The following is a 14,659-nucleotide window of genomic DNA, read 5'->3' on the forward strand; positions in this document are numbered from 1 at the left end:
TCCTGATTGACTAAGGAACTTATGTCCAAGTTTTAGGGCACGTGGGGTCAGTTTAAAGTTCTAGGGCAAGTAAAACACACTCGAAAAGAATGGAACGAATGCGGCCCTTAAACGATGTCAATTTAATAAGTTATATCTTTTGATTTTGTAATGATAAGACTGGAACACAATTGTCGCGGGGTCAATTTGCCCTGCTCTATATGTTTGTGTTAGTGTCATATGTCTACATGTATGTTTATCCAGTACACGTACTTTCCAAGTCCATCTTTCTTGTGATAATCCATTTTCCTATTCTTCCATTCCTTTTAGTCATTCCTATCATTTCATATACTAATTTCACTTTCATTTTCGCTTTCACTTTCTATTTTTATTAAAGTAGTTCGCCTCGTGCACAGCTGGTGGCGGTATTTTCCTCGTGCACAGCGCACTCATATTTTGTCGATGGAGATGTAAACATCGTTGGATAAATTTGGAAACTTTATTGTTTCATTTCTTTATAAAAGTGTATTTGGATAATTCCAGGTATGATTTATTACTATAATATTCATGTTGGCATTGTGTGAATTTGTCTTTTGTGTAATTTGATGTATTGGCACTCATATTTTGTCGATGGAGACGTAAACATCGTTGGATAAATTTGGAAACTTTATTGTTTCATATCTTTATAAAAGTGTATTTTGATAATTTCAGTCGCCCTGAGAGACGAACCATTTTCATTCGCGACACAATCAAAGACCTTACTATACTTATATATTGTAGCAAGTCATACGCATTAAGCGGTTTGATTTTAATTGTAAATGTGTATAATATGCATTAAGTAATGGTTTCAGGTTGTGAGTATGTATTTACACAATAAAATGGTTTGATGCGACACAGTCGCATAACCATTTATATTGTGTAAGGACAATCTAACAACACAATATTAATTAAAATTGTTAAATCCGACGGGGAATCGAACCTGCGGTCTGACTGAGAGTAAAACGTTGGTTTACATAACAATGTGCTATCATTTAATCACCAAATACAATTCCTTCAGCACATAGAATGGTTGACAGCGTCGTGTTAATTTATTACATACATTTTAGAGAAAATGTATGTACTGGAGTAATACAAAAATGTACATTAATGTTAAATGCATATATTATATGGATGGATAAGGATAAATACCAAATTAAATGCGAAATTTAGATTAGACTCAAGATTTGAATAATGATCTCGGTCGAGTTAATGCTTCTGTAACTCCGAGATATGGGGCTGAGGGCCTGTTTCAATTAAAATCTCATCCTCATCCTAAGATATGCATCTCCGAGGCCGAGTGGTTAAGGCATCCGTCTACGGAGCGGGAGGTCGTGGGTTCGATCCCTGGCCGCGTCATACCGAAGGCGTAAAAAGTTGGTACAAGTAGCTCCCTTGCCTGGTGCTCGGCATTTAAAATGGTTGTGCTTGGAAAAGTGGTGTACTCAGTACTAGTTTAACTCAGGAAAGTTGTTTCCCGTGTATTGGTGCTTTACACCGAGCACGTTAAAGAACCAAGAGGTCTCTTCGCAAAGAGCTAAGGTATCGCACCCGGATCTCTTGTCCTTCACTGTTTCTCCAAGTCAAGGTCTGGATATGACTGCGAATTGCTGTCACTTCCATCTTATGTTACTTATGGCATTTAAACACAATTTAAGTCGTGATGGCGTCACGGCGGGGTCAAGCTATAATGCAGCCAATGGGCGTGGGCAGACCTTGATAAACCCAAACAAACAAACAAGACATGCCTCAATGATTGCATTCAGTCTATCGGCCAATAAGTTCCCGACAATAACTCTCAGATTCTACAAATAAATATAAGCTAAATCTGGGTTTGTAACTGAACATGACCTCTGACCCCCTGTTTACATAACACCCTTAGGTGAAAGTGGAGATATGTGCCCCTGAAAACTAAATGGCTGTATAGTTTTTAGAAGTGTTCGAAAATTGAAAGGGATTTCGTCACTGAATTGGGTTATTATTGAATTTTATAAACCTATTTAATTAAGAAGAGTTTAAAAATGTAGACAAATGTGTAAAAAATACTAAAAATAACATTAACCAAAACGACCTATATCAGAGTATATCACTTTTGTAGGTTTTTTAAAAAAATATGGTCAAATTTAAATATGTTTTCTCACGTAATTGGTTTAATTAAGGAAATTAATAGAACATCCACATATCGATCAAAACTCAAAAAAGAGTAGGATCGGGAGGACAATTAAGGGTCAGTCACGGTTAGTGGAAACAAATATGATTTGTGTGCGCATTAGCGTGGAATAAGTATTTCTCATAAACAATCTAGTATCAAAGTTGAAAAATGTAATTACTTTTTACAGCCTACTCATATAATTGTTAGAAAGAACGAGACAATATGTAAGAATTCAATGGAAAACAATATAACGATCAGTAATTAATTGTATGTGAATAAAATAATTCCGCAGGCAGTTTTATTGTTTGAGATATGGTCATAGATGTTTCTGATATAATTTATCGATAATGTGTAATGGTACATTTTTATCTGATACTACTAACGCCAACTTGTTTACAATACACTATCATTTAAAGTAATTTTAATGGTGACTTAAAGTTTTAATGTTTAAAGCATTTTTCTAATATAATTATGTACTTCTTTTAAATGTTCATTATTATTGCTTAAATTTGTTTTCGTTTACAGTTTAGCGCACTACTTTGCTGCAAAATTGTATAATCAATAAAAGTCTCTATACTGATCTTCGTGCCAAATATGCCTTGTAAGGCAGAATGGAGTAGGGTGGGGTGTGGTACGAGCTCATGCTCCCCCGGGGAAAATGCCCGTAGATGCGTTGTCCTGTAAACATTACATTGAAGGGCACAGTTTCTAGAGAGAGAAAACAAGTATGAAGCACGGTGGAGAACCCACGTGACTTATTTGGTAAAGTGCATGGCGACAAATGTCAACAAGTTTCGATTCAGGTAAGGTTTTTAAAGATAACTTTCTTAATATTTGGAGAATTTTTGTGAAATAAAGACCATAAACCCCGCATTTAAGAGCTCTATCCACGGTAATAAAGAACTTTCTCTAATATCCTAAAGTTTTGCTGAAAATCTTGACCAACTGATTTCTCAGAGTTGAAATCTAAGGCAAAGTACACGGCTTTTGACAAATCTATCGCTTTACTTCATGTTAGCCGTAAATAATTTTCTGATGAATTATCGGGAAAACCTTTTTTTCGTCCAAAAAAGCTAGTCACTTTAAAGCTGCACTCTCACAGATTAAACGTTTTGACAACTTTTTTATTTTTTGTCTTGGAACGAGCAAATTTTTGTGAAAATACATGGATACCAGTTATATAAGACTGATGACAAAAGATAAGATCACATATTTTTATATTCAAGTTCAAAAATTGATGTTTTATGCATTTTCCTTAAACCGTTAGTAACGGTTTAAGCTATAAAACATTACTAGTATTTTTCGAACAGAAATATGAAAATCTGCGCTCTGATCTTTTGTCAGCCATCTTTTATCATTGGTTTGCAGATATTTACGCAAAAATTTGCTCTTTCCAAGACAAATAATAAAAAAATTTGTAAAAACGGTATATCTGTGAGAATGCAGCTTTAAGGCATAACTGTAAATGTAATAAAGACGAGTACTACCCAATATTTTGACCATGTTCAGAATTGAGTCATCTTTAAAAAAATGCTATTTTCTATTTGTTATTGATTTTTTTCAGATTAGTATTTTTTGCATGCAGTTTCATTATTCCGCTAGTATATTTTTAATTCAACTGCGTAACCATTCCAAAACGTCACTGCTGTGTCGGCCAATCAAATCCCCGAAAAATGCCTGCAAGACTTTGGGCGCGTGTCCAAATTAAGATGTAGTCTGTATAGCCAGGAGTAAAACAATTAATTATTAAATTTAAAAACAAATGATTTTAATTTTGATATGAAAATTAATTATCGTTGAAAATTTGCCTTTAGCTATTTTACGAACATCGTAGTTATAATAAATACAACTGGAAGGCAGCCAGTTTGGCATAGTAACACAAGTTCTCTCCTGAGGACGACGTTTTTAAATATAATCATTTTTTTAAGATTAAAAAAAACTTGACTTTAGAAATGATATTTAAATTACTTTTAGCGTTCTTACTTTATGTTAACTGTGAGGCTGACTACAGACCTATTGTCAACTATGGCAACGGCAACACAGGTAATTTTGTTTTCATATGTGTGTTGTTGTTTTTTTTCTTCAAATAAGTTTACTTAATATGACTGTAATATTTATTATAATGGCAAAACGTTTAACATTACAAATTTCTTATAAGACTAATTCAAAGTATCTAACTCGCGAGTTAACTTAAAATTTGAAAGAATGTTGTTTATCAATATGATTGTAATATTAATTATAATGGCAAAACGTTAAAAATAACATTAGAAATTTCTTATAAAGACTAAATAAAAAATGAAACTCGCAAGTTAACTTTAAAATTAAAAGTATGTTGTTTATTAATACGATTGTAATATTAGTTATAAAGGCAAAACGTTTAACAATAAAAAATATATATATAGACTAATTCAAAGTTTGTTACTCGCGAGTTAACTTAAAACTGGAATTATGTTATTTGTAAATATGATTGTATTTTTTTATAATGGCAAAACGTTCAAAATTACAAATTTCTTATATAAACTAATTCAAAGTTTCTTACTCCCAACTTAACTTAAAAATTAAAAGTATGTTGTTTTATGATAAAAATGTATACGCAAACTACTTATGGTTACAGAAGAGTGCTTTTAAAGCTGCACTCTCACTAGTTAACAGTTTTGACAAACATTGGAACATGGGTTCAGTGGAACCTTAGTTCTTAGAGGTATCTAATAAAGAAACGTGTACGTAACCCGGGCAGCTTAAAAGTTAGTCATCAATGTCAACTCGAAGAGATATAGCGAGCCTTCTTCAGTTTGAATTTCATCTATCGTTTGAAAACTGCGATTTGCTCTTACTAATTCTATAAATGTTAAGTTTCGAACTTCAGGACTGACGAAGTAGCTATATTAACAATTTTAATGGTATTATAAGAACTTAATTTTACTCTTTTTTTTATCAAAAATCAAATTTTGAGTTTGAGGATTTATTTTTATAAAAAAAACATCGTGAAATGCATTGAATATAATTGAATTATTAATCAATTTAAAACACCAGATCCCCATCGAGTGGACCAATATCCTGGAGGCAATGACGAGGTGTTTCCGGACAAGTACTCACTGTCGCTCGTGATCGACGGCTACCCGATCACTCTTGACCTAGACAAGGACGAGGACATGTCGAACTCTCTCAACCCAAGCATCTTTCGGATGGCCAAATTCCTCCCGGATGAGCTCATGACGGATGACAACATGGAGGTAAGCTTGAGATCGATATTGATATTTATAAGGGTGCAATCTGATCACGCTAGACTATATTTAGAAATCAATGCGAAAATTGCCGGGAAACGCGATTGATAAGTTTGAACGGAACTCCACGCAACGATTATTTCCCTTTACAGTGAGTGGCCAGCCAAAAATATAGGGGGCTTGTACCAGAAAACGCTCGTTTCTTTATTCTGTTGAGTCTTAATTTGAAACTCAATGAGCGACTGTGAATTTCGTTTAGACTATCAGCCGATCGCTATTAGGGTAAAATAAAAAAAATCATAAATGGAAACCACGTCAATCTATATGTCATTCGGAGCTCCTCGGCCATTTTTATCGAAAACAACCTCGGATGTATTTGGACGGTTTACATACTCAAAAAGAGGTACGTTTAAGTCCGCTGCAAGTAGATCGCGTAGTAATTTTATTTAGCAGTTAAACTTTATGACTTTACTCTTGGGAATCTTAATTATGTTCGCAATAATATACTTCACTGACACTCAATTTAAACTTTGATCAATACATACAATTCTAAAACACTACATTTCATTAATGATATAATTCAAAATTTTACGAACTACTTCAACTGATGTACCGGCATACATCCGAGGTTGTTTTCGATGAAAATGGCCGAGGAGCTCCGAATGTCTATATGTTGTTCAAAATTGTGTTGCATATACGCATATAATGTGTTATTTTGAGTACGCAGTGTTACTGAGCACTTATAATTGTGCGAGTATATTTTCACAAGGAGACGATATCCCGAGTATTCTTTTTTGTTGCGTATTCATTGACAATGCACTTCTACAGACCATTTGATTTATATTGGACCTCAGATAAGCGCGTTTGTGTTTGTTTTCCCAATCCTCACAGCAATACGAATATATGTGGGGAAAAAATAAATAAATCTGAAAATATTTCTCTTTTTTTTTTGTCGAATATCTGGTCAACAGTCTTTACGGTCTTGGGCGCCGAATTTTTATTGAGATATATATATATATATATATATATATATATATTTAGTTTAAACAGTATTTATTTCAAATTTACATAAACAAGGTTTTTTAACAACAACAAAAATAATAAAGATTGAAAAAAAAGTTACTAATAACTCATGTAAATTCCTTTCCAAATAGTTATATCGTTCAATAAACATATACAGTATGATATTCAAATCCGATCAAGATAAAATAGAAATAAGATGCGTGATAAATTTCCTTAAAATTTCTAACACATGTAGCTATATAGTAGATTTATCATCTCATGCATGAAATCTGGTATATTCGTAAAGGCGTGTTACTTGCTGATAACTGGTGTGAAAACTAAATATTCACTAAAGATAAAGTTATTGTAATATGTAATTTGTGCTTTATTTTAAATGAAACCGGAAAAATGCCTATTCTGTTTTTTATTTGATACTAAAACTGTTCTTTTGTAAAAATGACATATATTTTTTATAAATTTCACATATTATTCCCCTACTCATCACACGTTCAAATTATGCCACAATAATGTTGGGTATCCAAACGAATATCGCTAAAATCGTACATTCAATATTTTGAATTATAAGCATAACACAAATAATAAATGTCAGGTGTGGAAAAGGTATGAATAAATTTGAGGAGAAGGGTCAAGGCTGATGTACGTATATTTCAGGAGTTCGCGTTTTACAGTAACGGAGAAGACAGATTCTCAGACAGCCGTGTCCACTTCGTCTTGCGTCGCCCCAGTACTGATGTCGCGGCTGAGTGTGTAAGTTCCTCGTTTTACTTAAGCTGTATATCACGGAGTCACGAACCAGTTTTTGAAAAATGCACGAGCAGTGATAACTTCTCTTAAATTATGATTTCACATACTATAAATAGTACTAGTAGTACAAGTAGTAGCATGACCTCACTAGCGATTTTAGGGCGGGGCGCACCAGGCGCGCGTCCCGCTAAAATCGTCCAAATTTTCTTTTTGTCAATATCGGAGCATACAAAGTAATAAATTACGCTCAAAATGCAACATTTCAGACTAGAAATTATATTTTTTTAAATCAAGAGGGAGTACCACTACCCCGCCCCTTCCAACATTTTACACCATCTAAATTTCGGTTCTAATGGAAGGAGAATGTAAAAAATTCGGGAGTAGTAGAGTACTTGTAGTAGCATTTATATAAAATATAATTATAATAATAATAATAATAATAATAATAATAATAATAATAATAATAATAATCATTGTTGTTGTTTATTTATTATTAGTTCGGCGAGGTTACGCTTAACGGGGCGAAATATTTGGTGGAACCTGCTGGAAATGGCCTTCACCGCGTTACTAGGGATACGGAATACGGTAAACTATGAACAACGTTTACTTTATCTTTCAACTAGTGTTAATATATGTTATTTATATAAAACATGTTTTGTGTGAGGGATATATCTTGAGGGGTATGAAAATGTTACATTACATGTATTTGAATTATAACGAAATATTTCCAAGCGAGTACAATGGTCTTTTCTGTTGGGTTTGGGGTGCGGGTGTATTTTCTGCCTTTCTTGTTGACCTTCTAATTTGTGATACTAGCTCATGTATTTGAAGCAATGATTATCCTTTTTTTGAACATTAAGCTATAAGTTCTAAATACTAAAAAACCTAAACAGATTGAACATTGAACATTCAAGTTTTATAACGGTGTTTTAATCTAAAATTCCGTATTATTTGCTTTATTAAACCGTGTCCAAAACCTGAACTATTTGTTGGATGTTCTCCTATGTCATTTACATGGTGTTTTACGATAGCCTAAGTAGGTCAGACATGTGTCTTTAACGAGAAGCACTTGGATTCGTCGAGTTTGGTATTAAATAGCTATTTAAACGTCATTGGCCTGGCTTCAATGACATTCAAGGTCATTTAAAACATGGAGATTCCGAGAGGTGAACGGGTTATTACTCGCGAAACGGACCCGAGCGTCATTCTATTTCTAGGCTGTCACGTTTTGTCCCAATCGAACTAAATAAACAGTATGAATTTTAGTAAAAAACACACAAATGTTTCTCTCTTTAAGCTTCAACACTTGCTTATTTTATTAAAATGTATGTTTGATATAACTGTTGACAGAGCACAACCGTGTGAGGAGGGCCGTTTCTACCCCCGTTGTGGAGCTTCTGTTGTGGTCCGGTCCAGACGTATTCCAGTTGTAAGTATCCAAGCTCTGAATATCAGCGAGTAGGATTTCATAAATAACATAACTCTGTACAATTATTTATGTGATATATCTTTAAAAAAACATTTTCCGTTTATATCTACATGTTAATCATAAAACATTTTCCGTTTATATCTACATGTTAATCATAAAACATTTTCCGTTTAAATCTACATGTTAATCATAAAACATTTTCCGTTTATATCTACATGTTAATCATAAAACATTTTCCGTTTATATCTACATGTTAATCAAAATTCTGCTTAAGAATAATACGGTGGGGGTTTTACCAGAATGAACATGTTTTGTTTACAGCCACGTGTTTCTCATACTATCATATTGTTGTTTTACGAGTATGTATATGTTCATACCTTAATTGAGCTCCTTAATTGATATAAGGGATGCACGATATATAATCGATAATTCGATATGTTGCGAATAAAAGTGATACGAATCGATGCGCTTCAGCGAATTCGTGATTTTACTGCTTGTTTTTTTGTATCATACTGTAAAGGTATTTTGATATTGTTTGGAATCAAGATTCCTGGATGCCTTCTGAAATATTTAACAAACAATAAACTCCCGTTTATTAGTATTGTATGGCATATAAAACGTCATGATTTATTATTTTTGATTGGCCTTAAAAGGGCGAGTTTGACAAAGACAAACAATAGTTCTTTAAATTACTAGTATCCATTGTCCAACATGAAATACAGTGGCCAAAGGGGAGATACGGATGTCGAAAAAAATCACACAAGTTCATTGCTTTCTTTTTCGAACGATATATCGCGATACACCAAAACGCAACGGAAATGTCGCAATATATCGCCGTAAGTTTTTCCAACAAGACCTATACACAGACCTACTTAGTATACAAACACACTTATATATATCGTGATGATGCAATACAAAATATATGCTTATGTTTGCACTAACCATTTTAAAAAGAAACTTAACATATTCCTGATGATTTCATATGTGTTTAGACGATCACTGGCACCGGATTTTCAAACTCAATCATTTTTTTACTAAAAATTATAATACCGAATATGTAAAAAATATTTAAAAAATATTTTTTTAAACATGCACGTTGTACTGTATAATATACTAATATTATACAGTACAAAGTGCATATTTTAAAAAAAAAAAATTCAATATTTTTTCAACGATTCGGTATTATAAAATTTAGTAAGGAATTATAAGATTTTTTTTGATTTTTTAAAAAAATGATTAATTTTGAAAATCCGGTGCCTGTGTAGACGATGTACATTAATAGTCACAAAAGTCTAAATGTATTCGATGTACAAGTATGAGCATTTTTTATGCGTGGTAATCCAACATTATTTTGTATACTAGCTATTAAAAAAGGATTTATATTAATCCGATCAAATCATTAAAAAACGTCCGGGGATATACCGGGGATAGCGGTTGTAAATGGGCCGTGTTTTACCTTCCATGTGGCCACGCAGTGCTGAGTGAATGCGGGTGTTATGCTCCGAAAATGGGCCTTACCTAGGATGTCCCCGGGGTGCTGGGGTTTTGGTGGGGATTTAACCAGCAGTTCGTCCCGGAAGGGGGGGATTTTACCCGGGATTGGCTGGAACGAAAGTCAAAGCCCCCGCGTTTCCACGGACCGAGGGGGGGGGGGCGTTGAAACAATTGACTGATGCATAAGCAAAACACTTACAAATGATGCCGAAATTATATGGGTTCACCGGGGATCACCATTTGAAGTGACACTCGTTTACAAATGATGCCGAAATTATATGGGTTCACCGGGGATCACCATTTGAAGTGACACTCGTATTTAAATTCAATACATACACATGTATAACAAACATAAATATTGGGTGATAAACCTTTAACTACTTACTTAATACTAGTTTTACATTTAGGGAAAATATTAATTACTTATACCATGATTGTAATTGTGTATTTAATAGCTGAAAACGCTCAACCATTAAATATAGTGGGTCTTAAGAGATTTGAACTTTACAGTGATCAACTATCGTCTGAAAAGGTAGAAATACCGCGTTTTCTGCACATTTCTTTCAAATTTAACAAGGTATCCTTCATAAGAACCATTGTGTTTCATATTTATTCATCATCCTTTAAGCTTAATTCGAAAAAAAAATGTATTAATTGTGGTACTGGTATATTTGAGTAAAAGTGCATCTTTTACCTTATCGCCAATGGCGATTCTGCAGAGCGGATACCTTAGCGAACGTCTGACCCGTTTTGTACCTACAAACAAGTACATGTAATTATATTATCATTCGTATTTGTTTCTTTACGTGGTTTAGCTTTAAGTCAACTCTGGGATTTAACAACGCTAACACGGAGGCGTTCCTGTTTGACTGGGCAAAGGCAATCACCAGAGATGTGAGTTTCCATTACACTAATTCATTCTTGAGAGTCACCTTGTAGGTTTACACTTCTTATTTAATGCATAATTATATTTAACTAATTAGACCCTAACGGTCAAAACAATTAGCCTTAATTAATATTTTTTGTCTATACACAAATCACAATTTGTGTGTTTTCTTTTATAATTTAAGTCAAATGAGCTAAAGATAATAATGCATTTAAATTAAAAAGATGCATCAATCAAGAGTTAATTATTGTTCCCCTTTAAAGTTTCAACAGTAGCTAAAAAACACTATTTAATTGTCACAATTACACTAAAAGTTTTGAAAAAAACAATTTAATAAATAACTTTAATACAACAATCCGTTGTCACATTTCACTTAAAATGTTCATTTTCATAATTATTATTATTATTATTATTATTATTATTATTATTATTATTATTATTATTATTATTATTATTATTATTATCATAATTATCATTAATTATTATTATTATTATTATTATTATTATTATTATTATTATTATTATTATTATTAATTTTTAATTAATTGTCTCATTGACATTTTACAAATTCGACATTCGTTCCTCTTTTACAGGTTGATGTTACATTCAGGCAGCTTGGTGTGAGAATTTACTTTGCTGATCATGGAAACGACAGGGTTAGTACACACTCTACCCAACGCCCGTTTCATTAAAGCTGCACACTCACAGATTATCCATTTTTACAACTTTAAAAAAAAAAAATGTTTTGGAAAGAGCAAATTTTAGCGTCGATCAGATCGTAGATTTTCATATTTCCGTTCGAAAATGAATGTTTTATGGCCTAACGGTTTAAAAAAAATGCATAAAGCATCATTTTTGAACTTAAATATAAAAATCTGCGTTCTATTTTTCGTCAGCAGTCTTACCTAATTGGTTTCCATGGATTTTCGCAAAAATTGGCTAGTTCCAGGGCAAAACAAAAAGTTATCAAACCGTTCAATCTGTGAGAGTGCAGCTTTAAAGGTTGTAAGTGGTCAACATAATATTTTGTCTATTGAGAAGACAGTATTTCACAAGTTTTCAAATACATTTATTTCAGTAAATCAGCAGTCAGCGTTGTTGATTTTAATCAAGTGAAGTAGTAGATATACACAGTGGCTGGCCCAGTTAAAGAGTAGTTTAGAAAATATTATGTAGACCACTAAATTGATATAGATTGTTAGGATGATCTCACACAAAATATGCGTCGCATAAAACTGTTTATTGTGTACGTCTTTAGCAATTACTTGATTTGACGCTACTTCAACAATCTGGAATCTGTAAAATTATAAAAAGAATGTCAACACCGTGATGTTCTTGTTACATACATGTTTTTTACATGAATTTTTAATTCTGACTAAAGTCCAATTCTCTCATTTATGTTACAAAAATACGCAAATATAGCAGGAATATTTTTTTCAATTTAAGGCTTTAATTTTCTTCTACTCAACTCGATTAATCGCAGAGTGCTGCTATGCAGGAAACATCGGCAGAGTACATGAAAACAATATACATGTAAATCAAATGAACAATGGAAAACTAACATCATTTGTTTTAAAGAGCATATTTCATAAGTAATGAAAACAACAAACGATGTTCATATGGAAACGCAAATTACTATATCAGCGGGATTTAAAAAAAGGGAATTCATTATTTTCTTTACTTCATTGAAAAGGTAACTTTATCAATTAGGGGTTGTGAAAAATCAAGGATACATTTGTATTGAAAAAACAGTTTCAAATGATTTTGTACCTTTAATATCTCGGAATTCGTTTAAAATTGTGAACATATTGAAAATCCAAAATGCAAAAATGACTGCGGAAATATTCGCTTCAGTTTTCAAACACCATGAATGATTGCTTGTAACAGTATTCAAGGTTCGGTCGATTTCTCGATGTTGTTTTCATTTGTTTGTCAAGTTTTTTTGCAGGTATTAATTAATTACATATTATGCACTAACCACAGGCATTTGAAGGGAATGAACTCCTGCTATGGTGTCAAATGACTAAGGCCTTTCGAGTTTTTCTGACATTGTTAAACTGCAGTTATTCATAGTTATTTATGCTTTTATGCTAGATAGTTGGTAGGAGTGATCCCTTTGATAAATCTGAAGAAAAAAGTTAAATGTCACTGAACCAAATACAGGTCATATGACACTAAAGCAGGAGTTAATTCCCTTCAAATGACTCTGCACCTGATGAGAATATTGTATTACCATATATGGATAGGCCAATTTCCTATCCGGAGGTAAAAAAAAATCAAGATGATTTTTTGTAAAAACAACTCATGCTATTCGATTCAAGCATATTGTGCTGATACAGTTCACTCTACTGAACTTGCCTGCAGAATTTCACTTTTTATTACAATAATAAATAATATGTCAAAAGCACAGTTACCTGGTATTTGGACTGCATGTTTTGGCCAGTCGAGCTATCTGATTGGAGCGGTTCATTCCCTTTAGTGATCTCTTGGACTGAGAATTATAAAAAAGAAATGTGTTCTTAAACTCTATGATACACATAATAAACAAAAAATCCACTTTTGGTCGTATATTTTTACAAGTATTTGTACAAGTCACAAGAAATTAATGTCAAGATGTGTTCTCTTTTCAGCAATTAAGTACAGCTTGGTTCGCAGACAACAATATAAACGATTTCCAGATCCAAGCGGACACGCTGACTGACGTCACCGTATATTTGAATACGCAATACACCGCATCAACTGCCGTTGCCTACGATTTCGCTATTGCTTTGGTCAGGTACGTATTTGTGAATATAAAAAGTACGTTCTATAAAATGGTTATATAAAAAAGTTTACCATTTAACTACTTGGTAAAGATTTGCGTGGCATCATTAGATTTCACTATTTACTCGGAACAATTGCGTAGTATATGAATAATTAACGTAAAGATGATTGGTATAGTTTTTGGAATTAGTGCCTGCTTCAGATTATTTATCGTAAGAGTTTTAACAAATAACTGCTTTGTTCAGATTTATGTAACATTAGAAGACACAACATTTATTTACTCGGTACATATCTGCGTATTATTAAAGGTTTTATCATATATCTGCGTGGTAGAAGTATGGGTATTTTTGAAGATTTAATATGTAATTGATTGGTACAGATTTGCGTACTTTTAAAAGACTATTTGGTTGGTACCAATTTGCCTATTGGTAGGAGATTAAACGTATGATTGCTTGGTACAGATTTGCGTTTTATGTATAGAACTACCTATCATTAAACTAGTTAACATATATTTGATTGCTATATAAATTATTTGCGTACTGTTTTGCGTATTAAAATAAATTTAACCTAATCGCCCATTACTTTCAGGGCCGACATTGCAACAAGCACGGGTGGAGCCAGAGCATGGAGAATCGGTAATTTGCTCTTTTATGTCTTATATTAAATAATCTTTGTATAAATAAGATACTAATGTAGCCTTGGCCATTTTATGGCAATGCCGCATAACCTAGCATGACTGCAATATGCCCAACATATACGTACGACTGTGCTATGCCCCACATATACATACGACTGTGCTATGCCTCATAACCTAGCATGACTGCAATATGCCCAACATATACATACGACTGTGCTATGCCCCACATATACATACGACTGTGCTATGCCTCATAACCTAGCATGACTGCAATATTCCCAACATATACATA

Source organism: Mya arenaria, chromosome 11 (genome assembly GCF_026914265.1).
Source record: "Mya arenaria isolate MELC-2E11 chromosome 11, ASM2691426v1".
NCBI lineage: Eukaryota > Metazoa > Mollusca > Bivalvia > Myida > Myidae > Mya > Mya arenaria.